The sequence below is a fragment of the Zalophus californianus genome, chromosome 4 (genome assembly GCF_009762305.2).
Source record: "Zalophus californianus isolate mZalCal1 chromosome 4, mZalCal1.pri.v2, whole genome shotgun sequence".
NCBI classification, from domain to species: Eukaryota; Metazoa; Chordata; class Mammalia; order Carnivora; family Otariidae; genus Zalophus; species Zalophus californianus.
Window position 1 is genome coordinate 88710458 of NC_045598.1, and position 12984 is coordinate 88723441.

Sequence of the window (12984 nt, forward strand, 5' to 3'; positions counted from 1 at the left end):
ATAAATTTTATTGTATGAAAAATATACCTCAATAAAGCTGCTTTAGTGCTTTACTGTTATATATATAATTATATACAATATTAAATAATGTGTTATAGCATAATATAAAACATATATTATATAGAATATTAAGTATACATAATATTAAAGCACGAAAACAGCTTTATCGAGGCATAATATAAAATACATGTTATATAGAATATTAAGTATATATAATATTAAAGCACTAAAACAGTTTTATTGAGGTATATTCTATTCCATTGGTGAACGTGTTACATATAATAAAATAATTAGGTATCATTATTAAATTATATAGCATACATACAATAACATATATTGTAAAACATTCAACAATGGAATAGAGTCCAGAAATAGACCGATCAATTGATTTTTGATAGCTGTTCCAAAGTAATTCATTGGGTACGGAATAATCTTAGAAAATTTGTCAATCTCAAAAAAAAAAAAAAGAAAATTTGTCAATCTCCAATATGATGGGTATTAGCAGATAGGTCCTTTTGGAGGTTATTAGATGGCCATGAAAGTGGAGCCCTCCTGATGAGATTAGAGATTAAGAGGAAGAAACCAGTTTTCTCTTTTTCTCTGTCCTGTGAGGATACAGGGAGAAGGTAGCTGTCTGTAAGGTAGGAAGAGGGCCTCACCAAGAACCGAATATGTCAGTACCCTGATGATGGACTTCCCAGCCTCCAGAACTATAAGAAATAAGTATGTGTGAAGCCACTCAGTTTAGGGTATTTGTTATAGCAGCCTGAGCTAAGATACTTACCTTGCACGCTAAATAAAAAAAAAAAAAGAAATTGAAATTGATTATAGACCTAAATGTAAAAACTAAATCTATAAAGATTCTAGAAGAAGAGCATAGAAGAAAACTGTGGCTTTGGTTAGGAGAATGATTCTTCAGGTGAAAAGAATATGAACCATATATAGAACAAATATACAGATAACAGCAAAAATTTAAAAATGTGCTCATACCATTGTTAAAAAAGTGAAAATGAAGATACAGCCTAGAAGAATAATTGGTATTTATTTATATTTATAAAATATTATACATATTTATGTTTATAAGGATTTATATCTAGATAATAAATAATTCTTACATCTCAACAATAATAATAAACCAATTTATAATATGTGTAAAAGCTCTGAGAGACATTTGAATCAAAAAATAAGATTCAATGGCCAATGAGCCCATTAAAAGTGGCTCATTATTATTAGTTGTTAGAAAATGCAAACTAAAATCAATGAGAGACCACCTCCCACTAGAATAGCTAAAATAAATACTAGAAGAGCTAAATTAAAAGGACAGAAAACCAATATTAACAAAGATGCCAATTATGGGCATAGAAATGCAAAATGGAGTAGCCACTTTAGAAAACAGTGTGTTGGTTTCTTACATAATTAAGCTACATTTCCTATGTCACTCAAAAATCTCCTCCTAGTTTACCCAAGAGAAAAGAAAACATAGGTCCATGCAGCGATTTGTATGCAAATGTTCATAGCAGCTATTTCATAATAGCTCAAAGCTGGAAACAATCTAAATGTCCATCAAATGGTGAATGGATAAGCGCACTGTTATATCCTTACAATGAAATACAACCTGATAAAAACTGAACTGCTGATGCAAACAACAACATAAATGAATCTTAAAAGCATTATGCTATATGAATAAAGGCAGACACAAATGACTACATACCGTTTTGTCCTGTTTATATAAAATTCTAGAAAAAGTAAAATTATCATGGCACAAAGCAAATCAGTTGTTGCTAGATGATGGGTTTGGGGGAGGGTCTTAATTGGAAAGGGACCATGAGGGAACTTTCAAAAGAGCAGGAAATGTTCTGCAGCTTGATTGTGACAGTGTTACAAAACCATATTCATTTGTCAAAACCCATCAAAGTATAAAATTTAGTAATTGAATTCTATCATATGAAAAATATATCTCAATGAAGTTTAAAATTTTAAGGATATGCTTAGCAAAGTGCTTACCTTATAGTAAATGTTCAACACATGGCCAGATAAAATAAGTTTTTGTTAGCAGGTTGCAATGGTCTCTTTACATAGAAGCAGAGCTCACTTAAATTTTAAATACTACAGAATGACATCAGGAGTCCAAGCTTTGGTAAAATTTGGCTTTAAAGGAGTTGAACAAAGAATAAGTTCACCCTCTTTCATAATAACTAAATATTCAACTGGGATTTTTTTTTTAAGAATTTATTTATTTATTTGACAGAGACAGAGATAGTGAGAGCAGGAACACAAGCAGTGGGGAGTGGGAGAGGGAGAAGCAGGCTGGGATTTAAGTCATCATGGACTGTTACATGAAAAACACAGTCCTTAATGAGTAATACATTTTACACATTGGAAAGAAATATTTTCATGCCTAAACTTTTTCCTGTGCTTTCACAGTTCTGACACAATGAAACTTTCCCAGTCTTTAAAAGCCTGCTGCAAACATTAAACTTACTTTTGCCAACTAACAACTGTGTAGGAAAGGCATGTTATAGCCAATGTAATCACCCTTCTCTTCAGTAGCATCAAAATATTTGGAATGCCATTTGCAGATTTTAGCAATTATGAAGTGAGTGTCGGATCCACGCCATTTCATTTTGAGCGGTTCCAGCTCCCTAAAATGGCACCACTTTAGAAAATGACATTATAACACCGTGGGTGAGTGAGAATGTTCTGTATCCTCTAACACCTGGGCATAATGGGGGGCAGACTTAATGGCCTGTTGCTATATTCCTTTCCCTTCACGGGTGGATTGTATTCATAACTACTTCTAGAGCTCTATTTTTGTTTCCTAATATTTTCTAGTAAACTTTTAAAATGACATGAAGTTTCCTCTGATTTGTCATGATTTCCTGAGGTCTACTTAGAAATTTACCAGAATTTTCACCAATCAGCATGAACACTATTTCAAAAACATTTTCAAATAGGAAACATCATGTATATATCATTTTGAAGTTTCTGCTCACCTTACAGAATTCGTAGGCTGAGAATTACGCTGTAGAATTCCTGTCATTGGCAAGTTTTTCTTAACTTTCATGCAGAGGGCAGGAATGAGGGCTCATCTGCCACTTCTGTGCTTTCAGAAAGGTTCTCCTAGGTGACATTTATTTCTGTGTCCTTTAGGAATTGACATGCTTCCTCTGAGTCTCAGTGACCCTGTATAGAATCCTATATTTATAGAAGTGAATAGAAAACCAGAGGGCAAAACCTTGTCAGGAAATTGTATCAGGAGTTAGGTATAAATCTCCTGCTGAATTAATAATTATATTAAACAATACATATTTGTCTACTGTTTATTATTTTAAAAATATTTTCAATATATTATCTCATTTGATTTTTATGAAAACTCTTACAGAACAAGTATTACTGTCTTCAGAGTAGATAGGAATGAGAGATTCAGGGTACTGTAGTCTCGGGCCATCAGGCTCCTAAGTAGTGCTGAAGGAAATAGAATCATATCACTTTATTACAAATCCATTAGTGTTTTACAATATTATAAAAATGAAATCTAGGTGGAGAAGTAGAGAAATCTCCTCCTCATGTTGTCAAATTGACAATGGAGCCTGGTTTCAACAGTTAGAATAAAGGTAAAAATATATTGTCCTTGATCCAAGGAATTATCCTATGTTTTGATTGTACTGATTATTACCTGGGCATATACATTTGTCAAAACTCATCACAGCATATAATTAAAATGGATGTTTTTTATTATATGTAAATTATACTTCAATAAAGTTAATTACATATTACCTCTGAAAAATAGTGATATTTACATCTGCAGATTTTAATATTCTGCATTAGTTCATGTGATATAGTTGATATGTAAGCATATTATACTGATACACCTTACTGGCACATAAATCATGCAACCATTTTGGTAATTTAATATATGAATATTGAATTAAGTAATTATGCTTTTTGAATCAGTCACTTATTATATATATACATTTTAATATACTGGTTTGGGTTTTCTTTTAATATCTATGTTTATAAATACTCCAGTATGTTTTAAAAAATACAAATTCTATTATGTAAAAACTTCTAAGAGTATAATTTGCATTAATACTTTATATGTAAAATGTAGCTGATATTTATGAGAAAATGATTTAAATTATCTGCAGGAGGTTTACCAAATAATTTACTGTTTTTCAGAACAGGATTCTCAAATGCTAACTGCTTGTCTAATATTTATCCAATCAACTTGGGAGTTAAACATAACACGCCCCCTTCCAAAAAAAAAAAAACCTTTAGTTTAACTAGAAACGATTTCAAAAATATTCGGTGATAACCACAGTTAAGTTCGTTCTTCTTTCTTTTTCTCTCTCTCTTTCTTTCCCTCCCTCTCTTTTTTTTTCCCCAAAGGGTCAAGTACCTGCTCTCACTGTACAGAGAGCTGGCTCCCACGTGCTTGCACAACAGGAAGCGGGAAGAGGCGGGGGAGGGGGGAAGAACCCTGCTGCGCATGCGCATGACGTCAGCCGCTGCTGCGCACTCCATCTCCTGACCCAGAAAAAAGCCCTCACGAGAGAGCCAAGTCCTTTTCCTTGGACTGTGGGTTCAGAACGAGACCTGGGCCCCAGGAACTTGACCGAGTTCCGCCAGATCGGGGGCATTGTGGCTGACCGTGGCTCATTCTGAGCCATCTGAGGGCCGACATGCGGCTGTTCTTCACCTAACCGCTTCAAGCCGGCCTACAACCCCTGCACGGAGTCCAACATGTGTTAAGTGTGGTGTTCAGCTAACACCGAGGCCTAAAGAAGTGGGCGGAGCCCAGAGTTCCCAGGCTCTTCTGCCCAGATGCTTCTGTCCATGGGACTTCCGGACAAACTGTGCATCATTGCTTGGGGCGTCTCCCTGGAGTGTCTAATGATCAAATATGGCATGAACAATATCTGGGAGCTGGTGGACCGCAAGGTGAACTGCAGATGATGTGCGACAGTCCCCTGTGCCACCTGTACGCCAAACCGGATTTCAGGTATTGCTGGAATTTGTGGGGGATAGATGAAATATATATAGAGAGAGGGTGGAGGTTGCAGATGCAGAAAGAGAAAGAGGCATCTGTTGATTAAATTTTGTGATCTATTCCTCGTCTTTTCTATCCATCAGTGGATCAAGTCTTCACCAATACCCCTGTCTTTATTACTGTTGCTTTCAAGTAAACATTTAAGTTAAGATGTGTAAATCTTCTAAATTTGTTCTGCAGTTTCTAAATCATTTTTGTCCATTCAAGTTTCTCTGTATTTCCATATAAATTTTAGAGTCAGTTACAGATATCCTCAAAAATCCTGCTGGAGGGGCGGCGCCTGGGTGGCTCAGTAGGTTAAGGATCTGCCTTCCTCTCCGGTCATGATCTCCGGGTCCTGGGATAGAACCCCACATCGGGCTCCCTGCTCAGCAGGGAGTCAGCTTCTCCCGACTTCCTCTGCCCCTTCCCGCCCCCACCCCCGCTCCTGCTCTCTCTCAAATAAATAATAAATAAATAAATAAAATTAAAAAAAGTCCTGCTGGAATTTTAATTAGGATTGTACTTGAATCTACAGATCAAATTGGGAATAATTTATTTCTTAACAATATTAAGTCTTCCAGTCCAAGAACCTGGTATATCTCTTCTTAATTTATTTTATTAATTGGTTTCATCCTGTTTTATAGTTTTCAACATCTAGACCCTGAACATATTTTGTTAGATTTTTACCTACTATTTTAATTTTCTTTAGTGCTGTGGTAAATGATATTTATATTCTTAATTCCAATTGTTCATAGAAAGAAAATTGATATTTTTATGTTCACTTTGTATCCTAAGACTTGATAAACTCGTGTTTGTTACAGAAAATTTTTTGAGTTTTTCAGATTTTCCACATAGTCATTTCATCTGTGAATAGAAAACATTTTATTTCTACTTTTATATTATGTATACTTTTAATTTATTTGACTTGATCATTGCATTGGCTACCATATCTAGAGCAATATTGAATATGAGTCAAGTGAGAGTCTCCTTGCCTTGTTCCTGATCTTAGGGATAAACCATACAGGCCTTCACTCTTAAATATGGTGTTAAAAGTAGGTTATTATAGATGCCCTTGTCAGATGGAGAGATTCCCTTTTATTCCAGATTTACTGAGAGTTTATCATAAATTGATTTTTTTTCAAATGCTTTTCTCTCCATTTATTGATAGGATCTTGAGCTTTTTCTTGTTAGCTCTCTTAATATGGTGAATCACATTGATTGATACATAGATTGTTGTAGCTGCCTTGAATTGTTGGAATAAATTCCACTGTGTTTTGATGTATTGTCCTTTTTATTTATTGTTTGATTCCACTTGCAGATATTTTTATGGAGGACAGTTGAGTTTATGTTCATAATAAGTTATTTCTAAAGCTGCCAAACTTCTGCCAGAGCCAGAAGTGACCAAAGAATAAATTCAAATTTACCTGGTGGTTATAAGAAATTTGTGTCTTTCTAGGGAGATGCCTGTATTTTTACTTTTAAAAAATAAGTTTTTGTCTTGAATCTGCTTTATAGCATTATAATATGTTTTGTATTTACTGTGACTAGCAAAATGAATGGTGATTGGAAAGGATGTTGTTTATTTAATGTAAGTATTAAGAAGAGGCTTTCTTTATAACTTGCAGGCACACTCGGGATCTTTGCCCCAGTTTTAAAGAGTGACAGCAAAAGCACCTTTATCTGACATTTAGGATGATTAAATTTTGAAAAATCACTTGGCATATTCAGCATGACTCCACAGGGTGCTCTAGCTTTATAAGGCAATGGATCATGTTAGCTTAACTTATATTTAAGATTCGCTGGCCTGATATTATTATGTTAGGCAGTATTGCTGAAATGGAAACATAAAATTTTGCTGCCATGAGATCAAGTTTGTGCCTGCCCTACACTATAAATTAGTTCCATAAAGTTTTAAAATGCAGTGTTTATTCTGGTTCTAGTAGTATTGTGAAATAGCAAACTGTGCTTAAATATATAAAATTAAGCCTCCTCTTTGTGAAACATTTTTTTTCCATTCATGTATCATTGAAATTCAGGAGTAAAGGTTATTTAACCACTAAGAAGGTTTATGTGAAGCTGAAAGAAAAAATGAATTGTGTTGAGAGTTCATTTTTAAAGGCAGCATATCCTTCTGGCCCATAATGCCTAATTTTTATGAGCCTACATATATATTGGCTACTACTGCAATAATAATAAATGTAATGAGACATGCAAAGATGACTTTAGAATAATACAGTGTTCATAAAAACTGTACCATCTATGACATCCTACTTTGAAAATATATATGTTCAAGCAGAAATATTAAATAAAATGGAAAAATGAGTCTAAGTCAATTTTAAAAGCACAGAATTGGTTTGTTACATGTGTTAAGTAACCATTTGGAGAAAAAATTCACAAATAGCATGTGACAAAAAAAATCAGTTAACATTGGAAAATAATTGGAAAAATATGGATGAGGCAAAGTATCATTTTCGCAAAAAAGAGAAAGTAGACAAAATAATTTATATAGCTCATTTGGTTTTTATGTCCCTCAATATTAAAAATGTCAGGAAATAGTGTTTCTTTTAAACAAAGTGTAAATGTATTGGAAGAGTGGATCATGACCTGGTAGCGATAAAATGATCTTAATGTTAGCAACTTATAGAATAATGTTGAACATATACAATTTGACAAAATTTATAACCACTTAATTATTTGTTTACCAATTATGTAAATTCTGTGGAAGTTTTTTATTTGCATATTTGCAAGCATTTACTTCATTTTTTTTGCCAATGTAGGACAAATTAAGTAAAATGGTAGCTTTCTTTTTTATCTTAAATATTATACGATTGTAAGAGGGGAAAAAGGTAGTAAAACGGGCTTTTGGTATTTTGTATAAAAGTGACTGTAACAACTTCTAAGTTTTTATATATGAGATAACTTATGTGACTAAAATTATCTTTTTAATGCATTTATTGAACTAGACTTATCTGCTGCAAAATAATATAGGCTATATACAATTTCAGTATGGCAAAGTGATTAAGAAATTTTAATTTTATCCAGTTCTTCCCTAAAATAAATTTTTAATTTTTTAATTGAAGTGTAATTAGCATACAGTGCTATACTACTTTCAAGTGTACAGCATAATGATTCATCAATTCTATACATTACTCAGTGCTCAATAAGTGTAGTCACCAACTGGCACTAAACAATGTTACTATAATCTTATTGACTATGTTGATTAAATGTACTAGTGAGATAAAATAGCATCATATATGAAGTACTTGGAAAAGGGAATTTTATATTATTTATTTGACAATTCTATAAATCTGTGAACACTAAGCATTATGAAATAAATTGATAACTACAATATATATTGATAGATTATAAGTATCACAGGTCAAATAAAAGGGAATTCTCTACAGATGATGATCTATTTGTCCCACATTTTTGTAACCATGCTCAAATCTTAGTGTACAAAAAAAAAAATGAGGTGAGTCTTTTAAGTTGTTCAAACTTAAACTTGTGATGTTCATTTTTAAATTTTTAAGAAAATTTGAAAAATATTCCAAAATTGGTCAATAAACTGAAATTGAAAAATATTCAGCCTATTAAATTAAGGAACATGTAAAAACATTAACTGATCATATCTCTTTCATTAAGATATTAATTAATCATAATTAATTATGTAGGAAATTGTATTGCAATCATAATTATTAGCAAGCATTTGTGTTGGGTACATTTATGTATTGGTAGAAATTTAGTCAATCTACTATGTAATTTGGAAATTATTCTTTTTTTTTTTTTAAACACTTTATTTGAGAGAGAGAGACAGAGATAGTGGAGAGAGAGCACAAAGGGGGAGGAGACAGAGGAACAGGCTCCCCCCTGAGCAGGGAGGGAGCCCAGGGACAAGGGGCTCGATCCCAGGACCCTGGGATCATGATCTGAGCCCAAGGCAGACACTTAACTGACTGAGCCACCCAGGCCCCCCCATAATTTGGAAATTATTCTAATTATTACTCTAAGATTTAGGGGTGCTAAACTGATTTTATGAGAATCTATAGATAAAGAGTAACATTTTATGTTACTGTACCTGGTCATCAGGCACTACTGCAACACACACTTGCTGGCCAGAGTGTTCTGATAGCAAAAGTTTCATCCTAAGATTTATCATCAATGTGAAGAAACAAACATATACAGTGTTAATGTTTTAATGATGGTGAAATGTTAATATTTTAATTCATCCGTTTACATTTTTTTGAAATAAATGCTGTCAATTTTTTCTTCCATATTCAATTTAAACTTTTTCAGTGTTTACTGTAGTTACATATACAGTCAGTATAAATAAGGTCATTTTTATATTTAGTATAAAGTATAGTGACTTTCATGTCTTCTTAAAATGTCATATAATTTTATTTGGATTTCCTTAAGGGGATACTTTATATGTGTTTATGAAAATTGTTTTCTACAATCACACAATACCCACTATGTGGGCTATTAGGCGGAATAAAGCAGGAAGATGTTGATTTCCTTCCATTGTCATAATGGAGCATTACTTTACAGGCTTACCAAACTATTATTAATTATGTAGGAGAATGCACTTGTGTTGATCTCTGTTACTTAGTATGTGATTAGTACCCAGATATTATGGTGTTATATGTTAACTTGTGGATTTCTGTGATAGTTTCAGTGCTATATTTTTAATGCTTTGTAAGACACTAACCAGTTTTGTGTCTATTAATATATTTAATTTAGCATTCCTTTGGGTGATTATAAGAATTTCCAGTTCTCAAATTATTTTTTGAACCAACTTTAATACTGGCTCCCTAATTGATTTATATTTTGAATAAAACATTGTTTTATAGTTGTATGAGGACCATGTTTTTAAATTTTGAAAATTGTATTTTATAGATCCCATATGTACTGATTCCACCAATTTGATAAGTAGAAAATCTGTGAGCTTTTGAAAATTTTATTTTGGTACAATTTTCACTAGATCGTGACAAAAGGCAGAGTATGATGACACTTACTTTTAGATTTCTTCTGGAGGCTGACTCAGTCATTATCACAAAGTGTTTATGAGGTTAATTTCCTCTAGTAATTTCACACATTTGGTTCTTTATAAGGTACTTCATTTATGCTTTAGAATTTTACATTTGAAATATGTTCAGAAAGACATGAATTGTGCTATATCTCTACAACTTCAGGCAGACATTTATACAAGCTCTCAAAAGCTTAAAAGAGCTTATTTGTCTTCTTGAAAACAATCTTTTCAAAATACATAACTTTGCTGTTACATATATGAAAAATGGAATAGAAAAGAATTGGCTCCATTTAGAGAAAGTAGTATTCCCATAGAACACTGAATACCTAATTGTGATAATGCATTAATCTATCTGTGATTATGTTGAAAATATTGAAAGCAGTCTCCCCCAACAGATGTGTTTCTTATCCCAATAGCTCATTTGCAGACTAAACTTAGAAATTTCAGCCATTCCTGGTGAAGCTTTTTCCAGTCATCTGGTTTGTGTGTTTTACCATTCTTACTCTAAAACACATATGAGGGAAGAAAAGATGGTGGAGGAGTAGGGAACCCTATTTCAACTGGTCCCCGGAATTGAGCTGCATATCTACCAGACCACTCTGAGCACCCACGAAATCAGCCTGAGATGTAAGAAGATCTGGATCTCTACAAACAGAATAGCGCAGGCGGTTGGTTTCGAGGTACGAAGCGGGAAGCCGTGATTCCGTGGGTAGATATTGGAGGATAAACAGAAGGGGGAGGGAGCCTGGCCGTGGGGATCCTACACCATGGGTGAGCGACAGCCTCGCGTGCTGGGGATGGGGCACAGACTCGCAGACCAGTAGCAGCAGAGAAAGGACTTTAGGGCAGCCCCCGGGGCGGAACCCGGAGTGGTGGGGTTGCGTGTGCGAACTGGGAGCAGCTGGCGGTTTTAGAAGCACAAAGGGCAGAGACATGCCCCGACCTGGAGGCAGGACTGGCGGTGCTGTGGAGGGGCGCACGACCCAGGCCACTGCAGTTTATAGCAGCACGGACAGAAATGGAGACAGTGTGGCCTGAAGAACAGACTGCAATCTCTCTGCTCTGAGGCAGAGGGTTGAAAATGATCTCTTCTGCTCTGACTCTCGGAAGAAATGGGGAAAGCCGCCAGGGAAAGCCACCAGAGAACAAAAGCCCAAAAAACAATTCCCACTGAGCCCATCCCCTGCCACAGGGGGGCAGGGAAAGTCTGCCCAAACGGTTGCCTGAATAACAGCATGGCAGGCCCCTCCCCCAGAAGACAGGCTGGGAAAACAAGAGGCCAGCAACCCTAAGGTCCCTAGAAAACAGGTGCATCTTGCTTGGGTTCTGGTCAATAATTTGGACTCTATACATTCCTTCAACCACCTATCAACAGAATGACTAGGAGGAGGAACCCCCAAAATAGAAAAGATTCAGAGATTATGACTTATGCTGCAGATTTACAAATGGATGCAGATATAACCAAGATGTTGGAGATGGAATTCAGGCTAGCAATTGTGAAGACAATAGCTAGAATGGAGAAATCAATTAATGGCAGCATAGTCTCTAATAGAGGGCAGAAATGAAAGCTGATTTGGCAGAACTCAAAAATGCTATCAATGAGATCCAATCCAATCTAGATAATCTAACAGCTAGGGTAAGTGAGATGAACAAATAAGCCACGTGGAAGACAATATAATAGATAAAATAACAAATAAGCCACCTGGAAGACAATATAATAGATAAAAAGGGAAAAGAGGAGGCCAGGAAAAAAATAAGAAGAACAAATAAGCCACCTGGAAGACAATATAATAGATAAAAAGGGAAAAGAGGAGGCCAGGAAAAAAGAACTCAGAATCCATGAAAATAGAATCAGAGAAATAAGTGACACCATGAAGCAGTCCAATGTTAGAATAATTGGAATCCCGGAGGGAGTGGAGAGAGAGAGAGGACTAGAAGATGTATTTGAGCAAATCATAGCTGAGAACTTCTCTAATCTGGGGAATGAAACAAACATTTGCATCCTAGAGGTAGAGAGGACCCCTCCCAAGATCAAGGAAAAACAGGCCAACACCCCGGCATGTAATAGTAAAACTTGCAAATCTTAGGACCAAGGAAACCATCTTAAGGGCAGTTAGGGGGGAAGAGATTCCTTATGTACAGAGGGAGGAACATCAGAATAATGTCAGACCTATCCACAGAGACCTGGCAAGCCAGAAAGGCCTGGCAAGACATATTCAGGGTACTAAACGAGAAGAACATGCAGCCAAGAATACTTTATCTGGCAAGGCTGTCATTTAGAATGGATGGAGAGGTGCAGAGCTTCCAAGACTGGCAGAAACTGAAAGAATATGTGACCACTAAGCCGGCCCTGCAAGAAATATTAAGGGCGGTTCTATAAAAGGAGAAAGACCCCAAGAGTAATATACAACAGAAATTTACAGGGACAATCTATAAAAACAAGGTCTTCACAGGCAACATGATGACAATTCATATCTTTCAATAATCACTCTCAATGTGAATGGCCTAAATGCTCCCATAAAGTGGCACAGGGTTGCAGATTGGATAAAAAGACAGGACCCATCCATATGCTGTCTATAAGAGACTCATTTTGAACCTAAAGATATATCCAGACTGAAAGTGGAGGGATGGAGATCCATCTTCCATCCCAGCGGACTTCAAAAGAAAGCTGGGGTAGCAATTCTTTTATCAGACAAATTAGATTTTAAACTAAAGACTGTAGTTAGAGACACAGAAGGACACTATATCATTCTTAAAGGGTCTGTCCAACAAGAAGATCTAACAGTTGTAAACATCTATGCCCCCAACATGGGAGCAGCCATCTACATAAGCCAACTGTTAACCAAAATAAAGAGTCATATTGATAACAATACGTTAATTGTAGGAGACCTCAATACTCCACTCTCAGCAATGGACAGATCATCTA